Here is a 25167-nt window from a genome sequence, read left to right on the forward strand (position 1 = left end):
ACTTAAACATGGTGCAGACTACTTTCAACACAGGGCTCAAAATCAGGAATGGCCCTGGCTCTAACATCAAAGCTAAATGGAAGAAATGTGCTATAAACATCAGCTCACATCTCGGGTGCAAATGCATAGATGGATGCCTGTGAGCAGCAGCTGCCCTTCATCCTTGGATTCACAAAATACCATTATCGCTGTCCCTTTCACTCAAAGGGACATTAGCCGTCCTTTTAAGGGACAGGATAAAACAAAACCTATACAATATAATTTATAATGTGATAGGCTGTGAAGGGATGCGGAGGACAGCATGCAGATTTCTGCTTCATCCTATACCTACAGTTCTCATAGTTGCTGCTGCCCCCACACTCCCAGCTTGCACTGTGCGAATGGATAGAGACTGCTTTTAAAAGTCAATAATCTTTCAGTGGATTGCGACCATTGAAATATATCTCCAGCAATTCGATGAAGAGGGGCTGCCCGTTTCACAGCCAATTTTTTATGTGACTCATGAAATTGTGAGTTGTACAACCAACTGTGACTACCAATGTCCCCTTCGTATATTGCAGTGTAGCATTTTGCACTGATATATGTACCATTTAGCAGGGGCGGCTCCATTTAGCAGTTTTTTAAATTGCTTTATTATCATTTTATTTTACCAGTAGGAGCTGGAGCCATCAGCTGAGTCTTGGGGCAGGGCCATCAGCAGCAGGAGTGGTGGGCACAGGACACTGCTGTCAGTGTGCATGTCGGTTTGGCCCGCCAAACCGCCATGCGCACTGACATCTTCCCAACCCGAGCTGCATTGCTGGGTGGAGAGCAGTAGGCGCAGGCTTACAGTCCCCTTTAGAGTGGAAAATAAGCCCGCTCAGCCTGGCCAATCCCAGAGCTTCTCAAGAAGCGCTGGGATTGGCCGTAGGGGAGCCTGGAAGTCTGTGCTCATGGGGACTGCAGTTCCTGGAGCCGAGGAGCACCAAGGCGAGGCGCTGGAGCAGAGGATCACAGAGGCGGCAGCAGGAAGGTAGGTGTGCTTCTACTTATTTTTTTATTGCTTTTCTCTATGCTGCCTGCTATAACCTATTGTTGTTGGTTGGTGCATCTTCCTTATTACTGTTCTGTCCCTTGCTGCTCAGCCATGAATGATGTCACTTGGAATGTTGAGTGTGTGGGACTGGAGGAGAAGGCAGTTGGAAGAGATGGGCTGAGCAGCAGTGAGGCTGCTCCTGGTGGGGCTTTATTTGAGCATTACATGGACTTTGTGACTTACCGAATAAACCTACAACTTGTTCTATGTGACCTGTCTACGAGACATTATTCATCTTTACATTGGCGACGATTTGGAAGAACTTACGCGTGTGCTACTTCAATGGATAATGGTTTGTGAAGCTTAAAGGATTTTCAAGAACAAAGGAACTTAAAGAGGAATTACAAGCTGCGTATTTTGAGGAAACTGACACTCAAGAGCCCCACCAGTGACCACTCCATCGGTCGCCCTAATAAGTGAGTGCCAGTTCCTTTTGAATTTTCCTTTTCTGTACAAGAATCTCTTGTTCAGCTGTTTTTCTACTGTCATGGAATGAGCTACTAATTTGGTGTGGCAGTGACAATGGGTTTTTGAGTTCTGTGATGGGTGCAGGGAAAATTGGCAACTGTGACTTTCATGGTGTTTGACTTTCTACTACTGTGGAACCTGCTGTGTCTTCAATCGTTTATGTGGAGTGAAGGTAGTAACTGATGCTTAGGATTGAGCACCAGCGATGGGTTCTGGAGAAAATTGACACCCTTGTGAGAAGTTACATTTGGGAAAAATAATAAGCAGAGGCTACTATTTCTTTTAAGCCGGTGAAAAGAGGCTGCTGAGGTGAATGCTGACAATGTGAGCCTCGACGCTCCAGAGAAAAGGGAGCGACGCGTTCTGGAGGAAATCGGCACTATACATGATCTTCAGTGCAGGTCTGAGTGCCCTGTTGATACTGCTTGTGGCACGTGAGGCTGCTGTGTTGTTTAAAGAGAGCACTAAATTGACCCTGACTCACATTTCAAAGGGATTAGCAGCTGCGACGTGTACTGGGGAATTGGCAACAGTGAACTGTGTTCTGGAGAAAACCGAAGTGTTGGATGACTTGCAGTACAATGGACTTTCTCCCACTTTGTGTGCCAGGAGGATCTTTGGGTGACCATTGTGGAATTATTGCCACGAGTGCTTCTGCCCTTGTGCCATCACTTGTCACGTCTTCTGAGGTACTGTGTATTGGATTTTTGACTTTCTTTGTTTCTTTCCGCCGCGCATGAAAATTGGCAGTTTAACTGTTGCTTTGTTTTATGAAAACAGTGCGCGAGCCGGCTAATGCGCTTAATTCTTACCTGCTTCAACTGTCGCGAGGAGCAGCTCCGTGGCCATTCTGATGGAGCTTAGCTGCTTCTATGGCATTCATTGATGTGTCCAGCATTAACGTGCCGTGAGCCACTCGGCATGACGATGATGACGTGCCGCCATTTTATGATTGGAACATGCTTTCATGCAGTTTCCAGCTGCCAATCATTTTGCCAGTTTCAATAAAGACAATGGGAACGTCGTCGTCGGTGTGGAGCAAGAATGTTCCTTGAGACGCTATCCTCTTTCAGCCTACATTCCTGGCATTGAGCGTGTGGAAGTTTCAATTGGCCATCCTTCTACTTCAAAGTATGTTCAGCGTGCAAAGGTTCAATAGCTGCGCTCGAAAGCATGTGAATTTATTTGCCTCACGTTTAGGTATCTTCAACCACAAATTGTGTGATCCTGGGCACATTCGAGATTCATTTGGTATTTGGGGAGGTCTTCATGGACTTTTTACAGTTTAACTGCTGTGTCCACTTTTAAAAATACAGTGCATTATCTCAGGTACTTTCTTTTATCTTTGTGCATGTAAGTATGCAGTGCACAGTTGGGGAGCTGCTACTAGTTCTGCACTTGCATTGGAACACTTAGAATTTTGACTATGGACTTGTTTACATGGTTATGCATCCTGGTGACTTTGACTTCTGGCGTATGGGAGTTCCACTTAACCATCGGGTGAGAGGTCGCTCACCGGCGAGTGCGCTGTTTAAATGTTTTACAGTTATAGTATATTAGTATCTCTATTTTAGTCCTATATTCACTCTATTTTACAGTGTATTTTTATTGTTTTCTTGGGGTAGGCAATCCCCAAGTCCTGGGTCATAGGGAGGTGAGTTCCCCTATTTTGGTCTTGCTTAATTTCTTAGGGAGGTGTGTTCCCCTATAGGGAGGTATTTTCCCCTATTGCAGTGTTTTGAGTTTTGGAGTATCATAGGGAGGTGTATTTTCCCTATTACAATGTTCGGTGAGTCTTTGGGAGGTGTTTTCCCCTATAGGGAGGTGTTTTCCCCCTATTACAGAGTTTTGAATTTTGGAGTATCATAGGGAGGTGTATTTTCCCTATTACAATGTTCGGTGAGTCTTTGGGAGGTGTTTTCCCCAATAGGGAGATGTGTTTACCCTATTACAGTTTTCAAAGTTTCATAGGGAGGTGAGTTCCCCTATTACAATGTTCTGTGTGTCTAAGGGAGGTGTATTCCCCAATAGGGAGGTGTGATTCCCCTATTACGTTGTTTTAGTTTCAAAGGGAGGTGTATTCCCCTATAGGGTGGTGTGTTTACCCTATTACTGTTAGTTTGTTGGTGGTGAGTATCCAACTGATTAGTTTCCCTAGGGAGGGGGATGGGGTTCATTTATTCCTTTGCATTCTTTTGCTATAGATATTTTCTTGCGAGTATTTTCTGATTCGATGTATGTATTCGATTTATGTAAGCAAAGTTATTTTGTGCTATCTTGACTTAATGCATTTATATCTTTTTGCTTAGTTTTCCTAAGGAAGGGAGATGTGCTATAACCTATTGTTGTTGGTTGGTGCATCTTCCTTATTACTGTTCTGTCCCTTGCTGCTCAGCCATGAATGATGTCACTTGGAATGTTGAGTGTGTGGGACTGGAGGAGAAGGCAGTTGGAAGAGATGGGCTGAGCAGCAGGGAGGCTGCTCCTGGTGGGGCTTTATATGAGCATTACATGGACTTTGTGACTTAACTAATAAACCTACAACTTGTTCTATGTGACCTGTCTACGAGACATTATTCATCTTTACACTGCCCCTCCTCTCCCCACTTCGTATCGGCAGCAACCCCAACTGCCATTTAGCGGAGCACAGGGTTTGCCAGTACAAAAATTTTTTTGTACATCTGGCCCAAGAATCTTTATTGAAAACATGTCAAAACCATCATTTTCACAAAAAGCCTTCAATGTAGGGGGGTATTTTGGGATATAATAACCATGGTGCCACAGTGATCGGTACCCCTCTGTCCCTAGGGGCAACATACCATTTTGGTGCTTGTCTCTCCACCTTACCCAGTGCTGGGGCTGCCACTTGTTTTGCCAGCCAGTAAAAACAATCAGGAAAAGCAGTAAAATCTGAAACTTTTCACTTTTGACATGTAAACCTTGAACAGAAAAAATATGAAGAAAGCACTTAAAAAGTGTTTGAAGGCTTCCTAAAATATTTCCAAGTGATTATTAAAGTACACAGATGGATAACTGTTCTGCTACAAAAGAATACAGAGGATTTTGCACAAATAATTTTTTTCTCCTACCAGCTTTTGCCCTTCCAAAATAGCAAAATGATAACAAATGTGTCGTATTTTTTTGTGAAAAGAGACAACTCCACCCTGTATTCTTCACCAGGCCGAGCACGAGTTGCCTTACTTTTAGATTCTCCTTATTTAGACTGCTTTAGCAGCAGGAGGTAGACATGCCCAGTGATGGGAGACAAGCCAGGTCTTTACACCTTGGCCAGGCTATGTGTTCTTAATATAATAAATAATGGTGGGTAAGAAACAAAGGCAAGCACATTTTCATTATGTAGAGCTCTGCTTGCTGATGCATTTTTCTTTATTGACACTTTATCTTCGTCACTGCTGCTTAAAAACAGGTAGTGGCAAAGACATCTGGGGCCTCATTTACAAGAACTGACACCGCTGCATTGCAGTAGCGATGTGCCACAATGACTTGGGAATCACCACGTAATTTTAAACGCCATGGATGTGTCATATTTATTTTATTGCGCACCATGGCATAAGGATCAGATTCCATTAAAAAAATGACGCTGCTGCAGGCGTGATGTCACAGCAAAAACTGACACGTCAGGATCAAAACTGATGTAAGGTTGGTTAGCGGCATGAAAAGTGCAACAAACCACCCTAGCGTCATTTTTCAGTGCGTGAAATATCATTAAAAACATGTAAAATATTACGCTTTGGAGAAAAGAAAAGTGCCACTCTTCATAGAAGTCAGCAATGGAGCAGGGAGAAGAGAGCAGCAGCCAGGACAAGAGCCCTAACAACCCCAGCAGCATGCAGGATGTCCAGACAGACTTCCAGGAAGAGGAAGTGCAACTTCAGTAAGGAGGAGAATGGCATCTTGATAACTGAGGTGGCAGAGGACCAACATCAGCTCTTTGTCATCGCCAAATTGCCATTAGGAAAGAAAGAGGCCATTTGGCAGTCACCGGTGGCTAAGATCAACAGCGTGGGACAAGCCAAGAGGACAGTCACCGACTGCAAAAATTGCTGGCACAACTATAGGCGCAGGATGAAGGAGAAACTGGCCAACAACCTGAAGGCAGCCATGCAGATTGGAGGAGGAAGCCCGGTGCCACAGGAGGAGCTGGATGCCTTGGAGGAGCAGGTGGTAGCTGTTATCATAGAGGTGTTGTTGGCAGGAGGTCCGGGACAAGACAGTGCAGTCTATGAGGAACAACAAGACCTACAGGGTAAGTCCAACAATGCGCAATGGAGGAAAAAAGGTCATGTTGTGTAGTGCAGCTAGCTATGTCCCAGCGCTCTACTGCGCTGTGTGATGGGCAAAGGGCAGCAATCTAGGTCAGGTACCGTTAAACATCACACAAGTGTGAGTCACACTGCTCAGTTACATGTGGCACAGCTCAGTCCAGCTCAGTCACCTTTTTCACTTTTATGTGTGAAGTGCAGCACCAGTCTAGGTTTACCTTTGTAAACTGCCACTTGTAGGGAAATGTACAACATGAGTCACTAGAACTACAAGTCCAATAATACAAAGCAAAAAACATGGAATGGAGCAACACATGAATGGACAACACAAGAATGGACACATTAACCCTGCCCAGCCTGACTGTTACAATGCAGGTCACCTTGCACCATCCAACCACTGTGTCTAAGTTAGGCCCATGCACACAACCAATAATATGGACTGTAAATAATCTGGATTGTAAAGCAATGGAATGGAATGGGCTTGTCAGAGAAGAAACTGCACACCTGAGAGCAGGGGTCAGGTATGGGGCATGTGAAGGATTAATACATTGGAACATGTCAATAGTTAGGTGTATAGTAAACTGCATGAAACTACATAGCATGCAGCTGTCCTAATGTGCAAGATAGGAGCACACAGGTGTCAGCTACCATAGTAGGGACCTGCTGAACTCCTTTTATCAACTAAATCAGACTGGGTGTGGGGGTGTGGAGGTGAATGCAAGTAATGCACTCCAGAAGATCATGTGTGTTGAAACAAAAGATGGTGGGTGGCCCTGGTGTGCCCCTGGAAGTGCAGTGCATTGTAGGTGCTGGCTGAGCACGTTGAACTGCCACTGTGTCTGAATGGGGAGACATTGCATAAAGGAGGTGAGAAGGAATATGTGTCAAGCAAGGTAGTCTGATCAAGACACATGCACTGCTGAGTCTGACAGTGTCACACTTGTGTCGCAGCTGGGAAGGGATGACAGAGAAGAGACAATTGTGGATCCACATCCTACATATGATGTGGCCCTGGGTGAAGATGTAGCATGTGGCAAGAGAGATTATGAAGGCAAATTGTCTCACCATGCAGCATATGTCAAAGTCTGATGATGTGAAACAGGGATTAGTCAAGGTATATGATGACCTAGTTTGCCACCACAAAGGGCAGGAGTCAGGGATAATTGAAGTGTGAGGTGGATGGGCCCAGTAGTGTGGCATGCCTGGGTAGGTAAATGTCACCAATTCCAGCACTACTACCATGTAGGCTACAGCTTGTCCCATAGCCCTCAAAAACAGCCAGCCATGTCAGTCCATTGGATATGGTCATACTTGTTGGTGTTGTAGGCACATGAGAGTCAATGTATTATCTGGGTTGCATCAGTGTGTGGCAGTAAGTTGAGTTCCTGGCCCAAAAGCCTACTTTAAAAAAAGACTTGTAAATATCAATTTGTAGGTTATACCATGGAAAATATTATGGAATGACTATCTTGCAGATATTAATACTTATATGAAACAGCTCATTTTGACGGAGGTACATTTTTGGCGCAGGACTCCAAAAAGTGATGCATCAGCCAATATACGTTACCTTGTAAATATGGAGTACTGACAGCACCACCAATGTACCAAAAATGATGGCGCATTGGTGGCAAAAACTCCTTGTAAATAGGCCCCCTGGTTTGTAATTTTTTCTTTTTTTTAAGCTTTTTAAAAAAAAAATCTTTATTAAGTTTTGAACACAGTGTACTGAACTTGAAAGACAAGCATTGCCACTCGATAATCCCGATAGGGCGTGTAAGCCAAACATTTGATTTAAAAAATGGTATTAGCACTGTACATTGACTGACAACGTTCTCATTTATACATACAGCGTGAAATTTACGGACCAGACATGCTGCAGTATGATGGGAATCGGGCTACAACTCTCCCGCGAGACCCATCAGTTGTCCGGTCATGCGCCCGCGTCAGCCTTGTTAGTGGCAGCCTGCTCCAGAAGGTACATCTGAAGGGAGGACCATATGTCGCGCGGGCGGGAGGAGGGCGGTAGGAGCTCGGTATAGGTGTGTAATTGATCCTGATAAAATATAAGGTCATTCAGCCAATCTTTAAATTTGGGAGTCCTTCCACGGCCCCATCTACAGGCGACTCGTCGTTTAGCTAGCAAGAGTGCTAAGGAGATATATCTCCGCATTGGTGCAGCCAGGGCCCCGGTATAACCAAGGAGAGTAACTAGGGGATCATCAGGAACATGCAGCCCGGTCATCTGGTCCATTGCTGCAAGCACCTCCAGCCAGTAGTGTCTGATGGGGGGGCAGTCCGAAGCCAAATGGGGGAAGTCCGCCCCCTCCCTCCCACAGCGGTCGCAGCAGTCGGTGTCTCGCAGGTGAAGGCGCATCAGGTGTGCAGGTGTATAATAGAGGCGATGTAGATATTTATAGTGAATGATGCACAGCCTACTGCTAGCAGATATGTTTCCAGTCTGTTGACAGCAAAAGGACCACTGGTCATCCGAGAGGAGGGAGCTTAGTTCTTCAACCCAGCGCACCCTGGACGAGGGGAGTCATGTATGCAGTCTGTTTGGGTGGTGAGGTACAGCATTGATACAATATGTAAGGGGGTACCTTGCTGAAGGATAGCGTGCAGAGGGGTCACGGTGGGGGGCTCTTGCAGGAAATACGGGGTTAAAGCCCTAATGTCTTGTCGCAGGCGTATATAGAAAAAGCGTTCCAAGGGGGTAGGTGGGGTGTCGCCAAAGAACTCCTCGCTGGTGCGAAATTTACAGTTAACATATAGCTCACCCCAAGTCTGAATAGAAAGTTTCCGGAGGAGTTGGCGGCAGCCTCCCTCCTGTGCGACTGGGATGTCGAGTCTGCCATGGAGGGGCAGCAGGGGGGAGTATAGTGTAGGCATGTGGAGGCGCCGGGCTAGGTCTTGCCAGGCACTGGTGGTGCAGTCTACTGTGGTAGAAGCTAGGTGTCTCGGAATGACAGGAGCACTTAAATAGGTGGAGCATGGGGTCGGGGTCATGTACCCGTCCTCAACTGCAAGGTGGGGCATGTAAGGAAGGGGGTTCACCCAAAATGCTGCGTAGTGGGCCTGTGCACAGCTGAAGTATAATTTTAAGTCTGGGAGTTTTCAAACCCTCCAGCGCTGAAGGGTCGAGTGAGGATATTCCAATGCAGTCTAGGTTGCTTCCCACCCCAGGTGAGCCAGATGAGTTGAGTTTTTAGAGCATTGAAAAAATGTCTACTGGGGGCGTATGGGATATTAGCGAATAAATAAAGCAATTTAGGTAGAATTATCATCTTTATAAGTGAGGTTCTCCCAGCGAGTGAGATCGGCATGGGGATCCACCTGGTGATTTTATCAGTAAGAAGATTTAGTCCGCGCCCATAATTAGCTGCCATCAAATCATTACGGTTGCGGGTTATTACTATTCCTAGATAGGTAACTGTGTCGTCGCACCATGCAAGGGGGTAGTCAGGCATGAATTGTGTGGTGGCATCTGTGAGGGGAAACATCTGGGATTTCCTTCAGTTTATGTTGACCCCCATAGAGGTGTCCGAAGAGGATAAGGAGCCTTAAAATAGGGTTGAGGCTGTTTTCCGGGTTGCGGAGGTTTAAAGTAATGTTGTTAGCATATAGAGTGATAAATATTTGCCTCTCAGGGTAAATAAGGGCATGTTCGCGGTATTGTTGGCGGATTTTGGCGTGGAGGGAATAGGGGCACCCCTGCCTAGTGCCTCTGGCTATCGAGAAGCATGCAAATCTGGCACCGTTAACCACCACGCTGGCCCGTAGGCCTGTATATAGGTGGTGGATCCACACCAGAAACGGAGTGGGAAATCCCATGCGTTTGAGCACGAAGGCCAAATAGTCCCATTCCAGGGAATCAAATGCCTTGGTGGCGTCAAGGAAGACAGCATCCGCATTTGTGTCGGGTCAATGTCATGTAAGACGGTGAACAGAGTGTGAAGGTTGTGGGAGGTTCCTCTACTGGGAACAAACCCAGACTGGTCAGGGAGGACAAGGGCAGTCATGAGAGGACTAATACGGTTTGCTATCAGTTTTGCTAACATGTTTGCGTCGACATTATTGAGGGAAAGGGGCCTATATGACTCTCATTGTGGTGCCGGCTTCCCGGGTTTCAGGAGGGATATCATAAGTGCCTCTCGCATTGTCTGGGGGAGGATGCCCGACTCGCATGCCTCATCATATAACTGTCGCAAAGCAGGGATGAGTATGGTGTGGAATGTTTTATAAAATTCAGGCCGTCAGGGCCCGGGGCCTGCCCAGACTGCAACTGCATGATAGCGACAACAATCTCTTCATCCTCATGATGTGAGAGGAGAAATTCCTGTTGAGTGAGCCGAACCAACCAATCGCAGTGACTTGAAAGAATGAGGTGAAGTCAACAGGTTGTGTCCTGTGCGAGGTGTACAGGGCGCTGTAAAAGCGTTTGAAAGTGGCAGCTATGTCCGAAGTGTTCCTGTGCAAATGACCATCTTCGTCAGTGATTTCGATGATGGTGTTGGAGAACCTGGGCAGGTGAACAAGGGCTGCAAGCACTTTGCCTGGTCTCTCTCCCTCCCCATAACAGCGGGCTATGTGGTATTTCCCTCTAAACCTGCATTCTCTATGGGCTGTCTCCTGATATTCTATGAGCAAGTCTCTCAGACGTGATTGCAACTCTGGAGTGTGGGAGGTTTGCATTTGTGTTTCAACATGTTTAAGTTCTGTTTTCAGCTTGCGGAGTGTGGTGCGAATGTCCCTCAGGATGCCCCCACTTTTGGCAATGTAAATTCCACGCACGGTGACTTTAAAAGTAGTAGAAAATTGTGTGACTGAGTGCTCATTGCGGGGGAAGAAATCGACAATTTCTTGCTCAAGTTCGGACTTGAGCACAGGGTCCAATAGTGCAAGTGTGAAGCATCGCCAGCACAAGTATGGTGAGTCTGCATGAGGGGAAGTAAGTGTGAGGAGTACCGGCGAGTGGTCGGAGTAGGTGCATGGGAGGTGAAGGGCCTGGGACAGCCACCGGGTCAGCCCCTTAGAGTTAAGCCAACTATCAATCCGTGACCAAGAGGAATGGGCGGAGGAATAGCAGGAGCCTTCCCTATCGTGCGGGTGAAGATTTTGCTAGGCGTCGACCAGGTCATGGTCTGAGATGATGTGATTAAGGGCATGATGTGCATTGGAATAGTGTGAGCAATCCCGTGCCGGGTCCAGGGTGACATTAAAATCTCCGCTCCACACTAGAGTGCATCCTGCCTGTGTCAAGGATCTTGCTCCATAGGACGCGGAAGAACTCAGGGTCGTCAGTGTTCGGGCCGTAGTAGGAGACGAATGTTATGGATTGAGTGGCCAGTCTGCCCCATGAGATGCTGTAACGGTCCTGTGGGTCATTGTAAGACCCCATAGGGGTGTAGGGAAGTGTGCGTTTAATGAGAATAGTGGTGCCGTGTGCGTAGGTGGAGAATGAGGAAAAGTAACGATATGTAGCCCATCGGGATGCGAAGGAGGTAGGTGCGGAGGGACCGAGGTGTGTCTCCTGGAGCGCAGCGCAGTGTATATTATGTCGGTCTATGTAAGCAAGGATATGTCGGCGCTTGCGTGGGTCGCCCAGGCTTCTCACGTTCCACGTTAGGAGATTATACTTAGGGGGTCCAGGGCGGTTCTCCATGGACACATGCCAGAGATATCATGGAGAGTATTGCAGTCTTGTCAGGTGGCTCAACCGTGCATCCAACGTCGTTGTTTGTCGGGTCGTCTATAAGTGGCAGTGAACAATATACCCCCCACCCACATCAGAAGCCCAAACCTGCTGTGGAGTATTTCCCTCCACCCCCCTTCCCCAAAATCCCGTGTGTCAAACTCCCAACAGGGGAGGGTGAACAATAGACTAATAATACTAAGTCAAAACAGTGTAGGGGTTCCCTAAAGGGTAGAAGCTAAAGGGCGAACCAGGGACACCTCGGGATAGCGGGGGTGCTCGGGGAGTAGGAGAGAGTCTCATTGTGCCAATTGGCCTGTGGTGGTGGGCAAAGTTTGAGAGCCGCTGTAGCATCAGCACCGGAGGTCCATCATTGCTTATGAAGCAGTTTGTAGTACCAGGCGCCACATTTCCAGCGGTAGGTTGATGGGGCCCGCAGCAATTTCAGTCTCCAGGAAGAAGTTGTGCAGAGAAAAGACAAGGGAAAGGAAGGGCTCAAAGAGTGACATGGCCTTCATTCTACATCTGAGGCGTCACCAGCATCAGCAGGATGGGAGGAAGGAGAAGCTCGGTCTGTGGGTCGCTTAGGCAGGGATTTTAGAAAATCAGAGACGTGTTGGGGATGTGTGACAAAATGGAGCTTTCCTTGGTGCATGACCTTGAGTCGTGCAGGATAGAGCATGGCGTAGGAAATGCCCGCTTGCTGAAGCTTTTTTTTCACTGGGAAGAATTTTCTGCACGCCTCCTGGACAGCCATTGTGAAATCAGGGTAAAGCGATACTTCTATTCCATCAAAAAGCAGCCGTCCCTGCTCCCCGGCAAGCTGCAAAGCAACGTCGCAGTCTCTATAGTTGAGTACTCTCGCAATGATGGAGCAAGGAGGGGTGCCGGGTGCGGGGCGGGAGGCCAGAGATCGGTGTGCTCTCTTGATGATAAGGACCGCCGAGAAAGCCTCCTTACCAAAAAGCGTGGTAAGCATGCGCTCCACGTAGTCCTCTATTTTGCCCGTAGCTGTTGATTCCGGCACCCCTAGGATCAGCAGGTTGTTGCGCCTTGAGCGAGAGTCTAGGACCTCGTTCTTTGCCGCTATTACCTGCGTTTTGTCCGTGGTCTTGGTGGAGGTGTCTTCCAAATCGGAGATCTGGCGTTCCGTTTCCTTGATGCCTACCTCATGTCGCTCGGTTTTGTGCGTGAGGTTGTCCAAGCGGATGTTCATGGTGTCCATTTTTGTCTCTATAGAGGCCAAGCTGGATTGGATCACAAGGAGGAGTTCCTTCAAGTCCTCCGTGGAAGTAGTTGGGTCAGGAGCAGGGGCCACTGCCTGCTCGTCCTCCGCATCGGCCTGTGTTCTGGCGGATTTGCGGGCCTCAAAAGTGCATTTTGGTTGCTTGCTGTCAGCGTTTCCCATGGTGGCGGCAGCAATTCAAGGAGAGACAAGCAGTGGGTGTCCCCGCAGTGGGCTCAGAGTGTCAGGAGAGGCACCCGCTTCGAAGGATGAGGCGGCGGGCCCCGTGAGTGGTGATGGGCCGCTGAGCGACTGATCACGGGTCAGCAGCAGCCGACTAGTGCAAATTGATGACTGGTGAAGCGGGTGCGTGAAGGTCAGAGGCTGACACAGAGGGGAAGCGGCCTCAGGTAGCTCCGATGGGGAGGGCCCCTCGGGAGGCAGAGGATGTCGGTGGAGCTAGGCGGCAAGCAGGCAGCCCCGGCAGGCCAAGCAGGCAAGGAGGTAGCGTAGAGTGGTGCAGCTGGTTGGAGGAGCCCTCGTGGCCACCACGTGGGCAGAAGATGTGGAGTCACTGTGCGTGCGGGGCCCGTGTAGTTTCAGGGGTGGCAGGGAGACTGGATGGCCACCACCGCACGGGAGGCACAGGCAGACTGGTCAACCGGGTATTGGAGCACGGCTGGCCCGGCAGGCCACCAGCGTGACGTCACGAGGCCGGCCGTTGAGTGGTGGTGCGGTGGAGTGGCCTCAGGTGGTTGCGGTGGGTGAGGCCATGGGCGCACAGTCCCAGAAGAGACCGAGTGTGCCGCCGCGGGGGTCCGCAAAGGCTGTCTGAGCACCGGCGCGTGGGAGGCGGGCACTAAGTGCGGCGGAACGAGGCCTCCGCATAAGGTGCACTCACCGGGCAATCTGCTTCTGTGGTCTTCAGTCACCGGAGCAAGCGCATCCGTCAGGAGGGGCGCACACCGGAAAGAGGTGCGGGGCTGCCGGGGCACAGCAGGCTGGAGTAGGCCTCACAGGTCCGGGGTCACCGCGACGGCCCCCCAGGCGGCAGCCCGGGCACGATTGCCCCCACAGCACTGATGGCTCACAGCAGCGCAGGAGAGAGTAGATGGCTGCGTGGGGGAAGTTGCGCCACAAGCAGGGTCTCCGGCCCCACAGCAGCGTCAGCAGGATCCAGCGATGATGGCGGCCACCATCTTAGGCTGCCCGGCCCGGTGTGTGGAAAGGCGCAGTATGGGGTCAGTCGACTGCCCTCGGCAGCGTTTTGCACCTTGGTGAATGGCGGACGGGCTTTGTTTCCAAAGCGGCAGTGTTTCAGGTGATTTGGGGCAGTAGATGAGAAGGATGATTGAGGATTGTGACCCGAGCTGCAAGAGCCTCACGCAAGTGCGGCCATCTTGCTTGACGCCCTCTAGCGCCCCCCCGGTTTGTAATTTGAGACATAAGTAAAACATTTTTTAAATCCTGCTTTAGCGAAAAAGTAAAATATGATTGCTTTACATATACAATACATCTACGAAATGAAGATTTTAGACTGATTTATCAGCGTACTTTTACAATGTAATATAGTGCCTCATGCATTGCAGGGCAAGCAATCCTTAAGACGTAGAATAATCCACCAAATAGCCAACAGTATGTAGTGAGGAAGAAATACTTCTGTGGACCGATAAAAAAGCCACTCTATATATTTTAAAGAATTAGTAACATAAGGTTGGGCAGGCAGGTGCTCTATCATGACAGCCCTAACCAGACAGGAAGCATATGTTGACATATAGTCATGTCAGAGTGAAATAATTGTTCCCAGTTTAATGTTCATCCGTTGCATCTTTTCCATACGTCTGTATATAAACTGTGAGTGATGCCACTGTTCCATTTGATACCATATTAAAGTGCATAGCATGCATGAATCTGAGCATTCGCACTAATATTTCAATTAGTAAACAGGCAGCGCTCTAATGAAGGTTTTTCCTGTGATGTTAGAATTTTGCATTTCATTACCGAGGTCCCAATGACAAGATTCCTTCACATCTGCTAAACACCGTTTTCATTTATATTTCATCACTTGACACTCGTCTGGCAGCATCATGTCTCCTGAGATGCAGCATCCATGCCGACAGATGCTGTTGGAGCTGAGGACTGATTAACGGAAATTGGTCCTGTTTAGGCGCATCATCTAACATGAGGGACACTCGCTGGCGCTGCTCATTGATACTCACATGCGTGATTTAGCAATTCTCCACTCAGCTGTGTTATTTGGTGATATATCAGCCAACATCCAGAATTTGCTTTTTTTTGGTACAGAGTTAGCAGATTTTATGTCCAAGTTCTGATGGCTGGATGCATCCATGCCATTATTTTTTTTCCTTTTTTCCGAATATTGATTCCAAGACTTTAGTGGTTGATATTTTGCGGAACATTCTTTAGTTCATGGGGCATCCATTTGCAATCACTGTACGTATAAGGTGGGGAATGAGCAAATATTGATTTTAATGCCATATTTGAATATTTCATAATGGCGGAATATAATGAGCTTTGGAACCAGCCTCCCCTTTTAGCCAATCGCATAAGAGGTGCTCAGCACTGAGGGATTCGAACTGGGGGGTGTGAAAAGGCCATCATCACTGATGTTCATCCAAAAAACCTTTTCAAGGACAAACTAAATATTATGATAAAAAATTAATTGTTCAAATTCACCAAATTGAGCGGAATCAGATGGGCATATTTAGTGCGAATGCATGCCTCTTAATGCACCCTCATTTGAAGGGTTTCATCTGCCTCGGAATCATTTTCACCCTCAAAAACCTTGATGTTTCATTTAGTCTATAAGGGTCACTTGCAGTGTAAACCTTCTTCAGTGTCCAAAAGATTGCTCAGCTCCATTGACTTTAATACCATCGCTGTCCACAAAAAGTCTCCAAAAGAAGATCACTACCATGGAATTGCTTGCCTTCATTCCACCACTTAATCCACAGCATAAACTTTTAAAGACCCTTGAGAGTTGCTTTACAGGCAATGGGGGCTTCTATAACAATTGCATGGGCCTTTCATCTGGCCTCAGAAAATTGACATAGCATGAGATTGTCGGGGGTAGAGGAGGAAAGTTGTGCAAGCCCGGTCTTGGATTTACGGTCCATGGGGGGAAAAAGTGATCAGACTATATAAATATGAGTTTATGCAGAACTGAGTTATCCAGCTGTTGCTGTCCCCTTTCTTGACCTGGGCCAGGCTAGGAAAGGTTCCCTCTGCATCTACTTAGAACGCCTCGAGTAATGGATTATAGGCACTCCTACGGAGAGACATTGTGCTAAATTACGGCAGGTAGACAGAAGTACTGGGACTAAATGTGATTCATTTTACTAGAAAGATCTGCCAACTGTATAGCAAGTTAATATTTAGCAAAAATCAACTAGAAAGATCTGCAAACTGGACAGCACGTTAATATTTAGCAAAAATCACAGGGGCATATTTATAACCTCCTATCGCCACCACAAGGTCGCTTTTCAGGATGTTGTGGTGGCGATAGGGGCTTTGCCTTCTTTACAAGGCAGCATTAAGCCACTTAACATGGCTTAACGCTGCCTTGTAAATAAGACACTCTTTCACGCTATACTTAGTGTGAAAGTGGCAGCCAATGGGTGTTGTGGTGGGCGTTCCACCGCAACACCCATTGACTTTGATGCTGCCCCATATTTACAAGGGTGTCATAAATATGGGGCAGCACCGAAATTAAGACCGGGGAAAACCTGGTCTTTCCCTGGCGAAACGAGGAGAAATGTTTAATTTCTCCTCCTTTTTGCTGTTTTCTTGCGTGCTGCATTGTACAGTACACATGGAAACAGCAAAACGCCAATGATTGTTTATGTGCACGAAGGTGGCCCTTCCTGCACATAAACAATTATCTTTAAAGAATGATGTTTTGCAACTTCTATGTGTGCTGCATTAAGCAGCACACATAGATGTTATATAACAGCATTTATGTTTATGTGCAGGAAGGGACACCTTCCTGCACATAAACAATCTTCCCCTGCAACGCAGACACCCTTGCACTGTCGTGCAAGGGTGCCTGCACTGGCGCCAGGCAGCTACATTTAGCGCCAGCGCAGGGGGAAACACAAGGGTTGCACCATATTCTTATAAATATGGTGCAGCCCTTTGTTTCTAAAGCAACGGAGCGTGTCGTTAGCCTTCTTGGCTTAATGACATGCTTTGCCACTTTACTAGTAAATATGCCGCAAAGTGTGTCACGTTTGATGTGATTACACAATTTACTGTGCCTTGGTGTAACTATAGTGTTTAGTTTTTTGTAAAACCAAGTAAACGATATTTACATTTTAATTAAAATAAGTTTGTTTACCCCGATAATGAAATAAGTTGAACATTTTCTGCGCTCTCAAGACTAAAACTCACCAGGAAATTTTAGACTCAGTCTCCTGCTGTATATGGCTGCAGTATATGGCTGCTGTGCGCATCACAGTTATATCCAAATGCTGGGCTGTCACATCAGTGTACATGCAAACCGAACGTGCACAGGACTTAAGGTATGCTGGAGGCTAAAGCTTTTTAGGAGCCCACCACACGCCGAATGCCAAGGTTGCATAGTGTTGAGCTCGCCCCATGACGCTTTCTTACATCACCCTCTTTATTGCAAGTTCTTTTTTATCTCCTACTTTCACTGTTTTTATATCTTTCTCTTCTACTTTTTCCAAGTCACCAAACATGAGTACTAGTGTCCACCACTGGCATGTCACACAGCCCACAGCCTTGGTTCACCATCCCCCCTCATGTTTTCTAGCAGTCAAGGTAAGTGGGCACAGTTGTGAACACAGGATTTCTAAAGGTGGGTTCTAATATCAGAGGAATAGTGTTGTTGCACGGTCAACCCTTATGTGTTGGTGTCCAAGCAGGGACCTCAGCCCTCCCACCCTTGCTGGCAGCATTAGAACATCTGATGGAATATAGTGCTTACGGGTTAACAGTTGTATAGAGTCATCTGGCAGGTTTTCACTGTGGGGGCGGGTGGGTGTGCAAAGCATAAGGGTGATCACCTCGCTCCTGGTCATTACGGATACTGTCTCTATTCTGGAACATTTCCCCAATAAATTATTGTTTTCAGGTGGGTTGTGTAGTAATTGTGCACACTATTTCTTGACACATTACACACACAGTGTTTATGTATGCTATTCCTTCTGGGCTTTGTTTTAGGGAGGCCTGGTAGCAGCAGAATATTGCATGCATGTCAAGGTTCTGGATGTTTGTATGGACAGGGTTCCAGCTGGGACCCTGCTGCGTCCAGATCGGTTCCTGCGACTGGCTTCGAATACAAGTGCTTTCTTTATATGTACTGTGTCCTTGAAATGTTCTGTGTTGAAGAGAATTACAAGTAATAATTAGTGGTGGAAAAATGAAATTCTTGTGCTGTGATTAATATGAAGTCGTTCTTACGTTGAAATGAGTAGGCTTAATCAAGGTTTCAAAACGCGTCCAATTTGCAGTACAATGTTCAATATTTGAAACTGACCTTTGTTCCTTTCCCGTGTGCTGAGACTTGCCAAAGTGTCCTTCAATATTTCCATACATTGGCTGAAATAAATTCGTTTTACTGAGCTGAGCTATAACATTTTGAAATGTATTTATTTTAAGGCTTCCTGACCAAGAACGGGAACAATTCAACTGTTTCATCTGGCTAAATGGAAGCTGTTGATATAAATTTGAATGTGCTTTTGCTTTCTCTCATAGGACATAATGCAGGATTAGTCATTATAAATAGTGCAAAAGTTCCTTTCCATGGGATTTGTTTTCTGTTTTATTATTGAACAACATAATATATCCCTTTACTCACAATGCTTTCACTGTACAATTTCTTTGTCTGAAAACATATAAACCATATATTGAGGTGTGAACCAGGTTCCTTCTTGGTCCCCTTAGAGAGCAGACTCCACGTCAGTCTGTTTATTGATCTGTACTTTGAACATTTTCCATGATTTTCTCTCCTGCCTTTAATTGAGCTGCCCGTATGACAGAATACTCATTGATTTATTATTTGCTTTGTGCTAAATCGCATTTGGTACAAGCTATTGACTAGATTAGGGCTCAGCTTCCACTGACAATGCTGATTCACATTTTACTGCAGTTTGAGCATTATGAAATGAATTGACTAAACATTTACTTTTTGCCTTCTGTAATGATTCTTAATGTGTTAATTAATACAGTTTGTACTCAAGCCTTGTCTTGTGTGGATTTTTCTGTATGGGGTTTCCTATGAAAGTTCCCTGAGTTTTCTTGTAATTTATACCAAGGGCTCTCACCCTTTGGGATCTACATATAGCCATGATCAGTGCAATCGACCTTTTAATGGTAGAAAGACACAACATTTGTGCTTTAGTGGAATGTACAATAAACCTGGGCGTAGTTCGTGGAGTTTTGCTATGCAGAACTCCGCGAAGTTACGAAAAACCTCTGTGAAGTTCCGCAAGTGGCAGAGTGTAGTGCGAACTGCTGTTCGTGCTGGTCTTCCTGCCACTCGGGTAGAAATTCTACTCGAGCGGCAGCTCGCGCTCGCAAACTTACCGTTCCCGAGCGTGAGGGGGGAAAGAACTCCGCTGCACTACGCGAAGCGAAGTTTTCTGCACTCCGCGAGCTCCGCGGAGCGCCGAGTGCAGAAAACTCTGCAAACTCCACGAACAGAGTGGAGTTCACCGCCCAGGCCTAATGTACAACAAACAGTTAAATGGAAGCAAAATAAGACTACAACACCTAGAATACATTAGGTTTTGACACAGAAGTCCAAGACTGAAAACCATGTCTGTAACAACCCGGAGGGAGGTGGTGAAGCATTGAAAAGTGGTCTGTAAGTAATACAGGTTTATGAGCATCAAGAAAGAAGCCTTATCCATAAAGCCTGCTAGCCATTAACTGACAAGCAAGTAACCTTTCCAACATTCCATGGACTCAGTGTTCTATGACTGAGTACATATCAGAACACTTGCCAGTCATCAAAGGCGGTCACCCTACACTGCAAGCTCTGCACACCGTAGGTTCTCTGGAAGCCCACTGTGGGAATAATTATGGAAATGAAAACCTGTCCAGAGCGTCCAGTGGCATAGCTCTCATTTGTGCAGTTGCAGAAGCACCCTTGTTATAGCTGTATTTTATTACCCAACTAGCAGTCAAGGAAGGCCATATCCTTGCTTGCCTTCGTTTTTAAACACTTGATATGCCACTGATGTCAATGGGTATCTGATCGTTGAATGCAGCATTGAATGGCTTTGTTTTGTTGGTGCTGGGATGAATTATTTGATAATGGAGTGAGCGCTGACCTTATAGTAAGCTGGAGAAGTGTCATAACATAAGAACTGGACATAAAAAATAAGGGGGATGCAAAAAAGAATAAGCTTTTTGTCACAAAAATAAAGAGAAACGCCCAAAGAGGGTTGAGGGGGGTATACGGTACCACATCTCAATTCTAGCACACATGGTAAATCTGGCTTAATAGTGACACAGAGCCCCTGAGCTGCTGGCCAATGAGAAATTTAGGCTGATTTGTAAATAATCTTTTGCAGGCTATAAGAAACAAAAGCAGAGCTGTTTTCAAGAACCTAATGATATTTATGAAAACACATAAATAAAAGAAATCTGCAGGTGTAGTAGGCATAAGATTAAAATACAAATTAGGTGAATCACATTAAGGGCTCGATCACGATGTCGGTCGGAAAGCATTCCGATCCAATCGGTCTCAGAATGGTTTCCGACCGAATTGGATTCAGGGAGTCCGACGGACTGATTACGATGGTTCCGGATACCATTCGGTCAGACTCCCAATAACTTCAATGGGAGCCTGTGTTCCGACCGAATACACAGGCTCCTATTGGGGGAGAGGAGTTGGCCTAATGGCTAGGGTGGTCGACCTCGAATCTGGGGAGCCGGGTTCGAGTCTCGGCAATGACACTGAACATCCTGTGTTTCTGGGCAAATCACTTAGGTGCCGATTACGATCCGGTAAAAAAATTCCCCGTACGACTCGTATCCGGTCTTTTTACCGTACGAATCGTACAAGTGCCGTACAAACTGCCAAGTACGATTCGCATGGTAAAAAGTCCATACGAATCGAATTGGGAATTATTCCCCACACGTCCTCGGGTCGGAAAATGTGTCCGACACGTCCACGGACGATTTACCGTACAAATGTGAAAAGTGAAGTCCGACCGCGGAATTACGATCCATCCCGTGCGTCCGATGTTACAACCGTATGGAAAAAACACCGTCCGCACCGAACTCCCATAGCAACCATGGAGACATGTGCCCGCATACGTGCCGACCCCCCCCCCGCCCCGTACGTACACGCCGCCCCCCCCAGCCCGCGTATGTATGCGCCGTACCCCCCCCAGCCCCCGTATGTATGCGCCGACCCCCCAGCCCCCGTACATACGCGCTGACACCCCCAGCCCCCGTACGTTCGAGTCGTACCCCCCGTGTATGTACACCCTTGTACGTGTCGAACCCGCCCGTGTATGTACACCGGTGTACGTGTCGAACCCCCCGTGTATGTACACCCTTGTACGTGTCGAACCCCCCGTGTATGTACACCCTTGTACGTGTCGAACCCCCGTGTATGTACACCTGTGTACGTGTCGAACCCCCGTGTATGTACACCCTTGTATGTGTCGAACCCCCGTGTATGTACACCCTTGTACGTGTCGAACCCCCGTGTATGTACACCCGTGTACATTCGAGTCGTACCCCCACCCGTGTATGTACACCCATGTACGTGTCGAACCCCCCGTGTATGTACACCCTTGTACGTGTCTAACCCCCCGTGTATGTACACCCGTGTACGTTCGAGTCGTACCCCCACCCGTGTATGTACACCCTTGTACGTGTCGAACCCCCGTGTATGTACACCCGTGTACGTTCGAGTCGTACCCCCACCCGTGTATGTACACCCTTGTACGTGTCGAACCCCCCGTGTATGTACACCCTTGTACGTGTCGAACCCCCCGTGTATGTACACCCGTGTACATTCGAGTCGTAGCCCCATCCGTGTATGTACACCCTTGTACGTGTCGAACCCCCCGTGTATGTACACCCGTGTACGTTCGAGTCGTACCCCACCCGTGTATGTACACCCTTGTACGTGTCGAACCCCCCGTGTATGTACACCCTTGTACGTGTCGAACCCCCGTGTATGTACACCCGTGTACGTTCGAGTCGTACCCCCACCCGTGTATGTACACCCTTGTACGTGTCGAACCCCCCCGTGTATGTACACCCGTGTACGTTCGAGTCGTACCCCCACCCGTGTATGTACACCCTTGTACGTGTCAAACCCCCGTGTATGTACACCCTTGTACGTGTTGAACCCCCGTGTATGTACACCCGTGTACGTTCGAGTCGTACCCCCACCCGTGTATGTACTGTACGGTGCGTACCCCCAGAGCTGGGGGTACGCACCGTACATACACCGGTGGGGGTACGACTCGAACGTACACGGGTGTACATACACGGGGGTTCGACACGTAGAAGGGTGTACATACACGGGGGGTACAACTCGAACGTACGGGGGCTGGGGGGGTACGGCGCGTACATACGGGGGCTGGGGGGGGTCGGCACGTACGTACGGGGGCTCGGGGGGGTCGGCGCATACGTACAGGGGCTGGGGGGGTACTGCACGTACATATGGGGGCTGGGGGGGTCGGCGCGTACGTATGGGGGCTAGGGGGGGTACGGCGCATACATACGGGGGCTGGGGGGTGTCGGCACGTACGTACGGGGGCTGGGGGGGTACGGCGCGTACCGGGCCACCTACTCTGGTCGTTTCGCGCCGTACTTCGCTTTTCCGGCACTTTTTGGGTGCCGTGAAAATATTGCCGTCCGGACTGCTCTCGGTTCGAATCGTGGTTCCTGGGTCGTGAAACGCTGCCTGAAAGCGTCCCGACGTCACATCGCAGCATTCCCGGATCACATTCGTATGTATATTTTCGTCGGTCGGTGTTTTTTACGATTCGTACGGAAATGGTGTTTCCGTGCGAATCGTAATTCCTTGTTTGTAAAGTTTTCCGACCGGGTACGAGTCGGACGGAGAAAACGCTCCGACCGACGGTTCGTACCCGGTTTTTACCGGATCGTAATCGGCACCTTAATCTCCCCGTGCCTAACAAAAATGAATGTGTGTCCTAACGTGACTGGTGCTATGTAAGGCGCTCTGATACCCGTTTCGGGTAAAGTTTGCGCTATAGAAAACTCTGCAAAAAAAAAAAAAAGAAGAAAGGGGTGGGTGGGGGAAATTGTGCACCCTGTGGCGGGCATCCCTTGGTGCCTGCCACCCTGTGCAGGGGGGGTCCTTTGGGTACCCCCACAGGCCAATGCTCCAGGTGAAGGGGGGCTTGCTACGAGCCCCCAAAGGTGGAGAAGTGTGGCTCACTGGTTAGAGCAGGCAGACCCTGAAGCAGAGGTCAGACCCGGGACCAGGGTTCAATTCCCGACGCGGCAGGGTCTTGAGCTCAAATGTCCATGGACTCGATAATTCTCGCTTCGGTGCCTGACCTAATCATGGGTTCACACTCTGCAACTCTGGGCATTAAGCTTGCTTAATCTCCACAACGGCCCCCCGCGGCGGGATGCCTGGCTTTCACCTTGGGGATGCCCTGTAGGGGCGATCTCACAGGGAAAAGCCAGGACGGGTTCCCAAGGCAAGCGCGGAGATACCCCTTCGGGGGTCGATTCAGGCGCTATATAAGAAACATAATAATAATAATAATAAAGTCAGATTCTGACAGCCGATCCATGTCAAACAACCGCTATTGGAAAGGCTGTCCGAATCCGACATCATAATTGCCCGGCCAGGCACGCGGTCCATGGACCTGTACAAGTTGTCTCTAAATGCCTCGGTTCCTCTGAATGCCATCCGGAACCGACTCAGAAAGTCTGAACGCTTTTCGAACTTCGTAATTGGTCATTCCGAAAGCTTTCCAAATTGGTCAGAAAGACGGGTTCCGAAAAGGATTTGGCAGACCCAAATCCAATTTGGAGCCTTTCCAATCGACATCGTAATCAACCACAATGTGTGGAAGCCTACTTAGAGGATAGGTCTTTTAACTGCCATGTAACAGTGAAGCCAGAAGTTGTTGGAGATAGGAACATTTATTGTTCCTCTTAAATGGAGAGGCAGTTGCCTGAACTGCCATTTGCGATAAATTGGGCTGTTGGTTGAGGAGGATGTGAGCTCTTCTCAAGCAACATCCATAATCTCTTTCAGGGTGAACGACAAAAAGTCACTAAATTAACCTGTGCTTAAACCTCTAGGAGCGTGCCACAAAAGCAAACAGGCTTAACTTAGAGGCAATGAGTAAAGTATTTATGTAGCACACAAACAGTGATAGAGTGGGAAATGCAAGAAAAAGCTCACACCAATTTAGAAAAATAGAGTACAATTTAATAAATTATTTGACACAAAATTTCAAAATTCTAATCAGTAGAACTAGAGCTATGCAATTTTAAAGGTTTAGATAAAAATTGAGCTTAAAAGCGCAAAGTGCCAATGGTGGCAATCTGGTGGCAACGAACTGTGACAAAGTCATAAGCCCATGATGGACTGCTAGCCAGGTATAGGGACTACTTTAGGCACGCTGAGTATTGTACCTTATGTACTTGATGCAGTGCGTTGCACCGTGCAACAGCAATTCCGAGGAGTGATGAGGGGTCCTCCATCAAGATGTGTTGCACTGCGTTAGTTCCAATGAGAAGCTGCAAGGGCTGCGATGAGAGTTCTGCATTGAGTTCCGCGTGCTGCTTTGGTTCCAATGAGGAGCTGTGAGGTCTGCATCGAGTTGCATTGTGCTGCATCAGTTTCAATGAGCAGCTGCGAGGGCTGCGATGCAATGTCCACATTGAGTTGTGTTGCACTGCATTTGTTCTATTGAGATGCTGCGAGGGATGCATTGGGTTGTGTTGCGCTTCGCCGCGCTGCCTCACGCTGCATGGCTTCTGATGGTGACCCCAACTGAGTAGGCAGAGCACCTTTATTCCCACTTCTAAGGGTCCAGGACTGGGAGGCACCTTGTGGGGGGCATCTCTTGGTGGGAGGCACCTCTTGGAGTGTTAGGACTCACAGCAGGCAGAGTCCAGATGCAGATTCAAGATGGTTGGAGCCTTTTATGTCCTGAAGCTCTGATCAGGAGGCCAGCCAACTAGCTTTTGGAGTCACTCTGGTGGTCCTGCATTCAAGTTGCAGGTTCAGTCCTTCTTCCTCAGGTATCAGGGCAGCAGAGCGGCCCCACTTGCTGGCAGGGTAGTAGGACAGCACAGCATCTGGGTAGTCCTTCTTGCAGCATAGTCGCCAGGCAGCAGAGCAGTTTTTCTGAGACTTCCACAGGTCCAGAGGTTATCTGAAGAATGGGTCTGAGTCCCCTTTTCACCCCAGTACTTT

This window comes from Triturus cristatus, chromosome 3_1 (genome assembly GCF_964204655.1).
Source record: "Triturus cristatus chromosome 3_1, aTriCri1.1, whole genome shotgun sequence".
Classification (NCBI taxonomy): domain Eukaryota; kingdom Metazoa; phylum Chordata; class Amphibia; order Caudata; family Salamandridae; genus Triturus; species Triturus cristatus.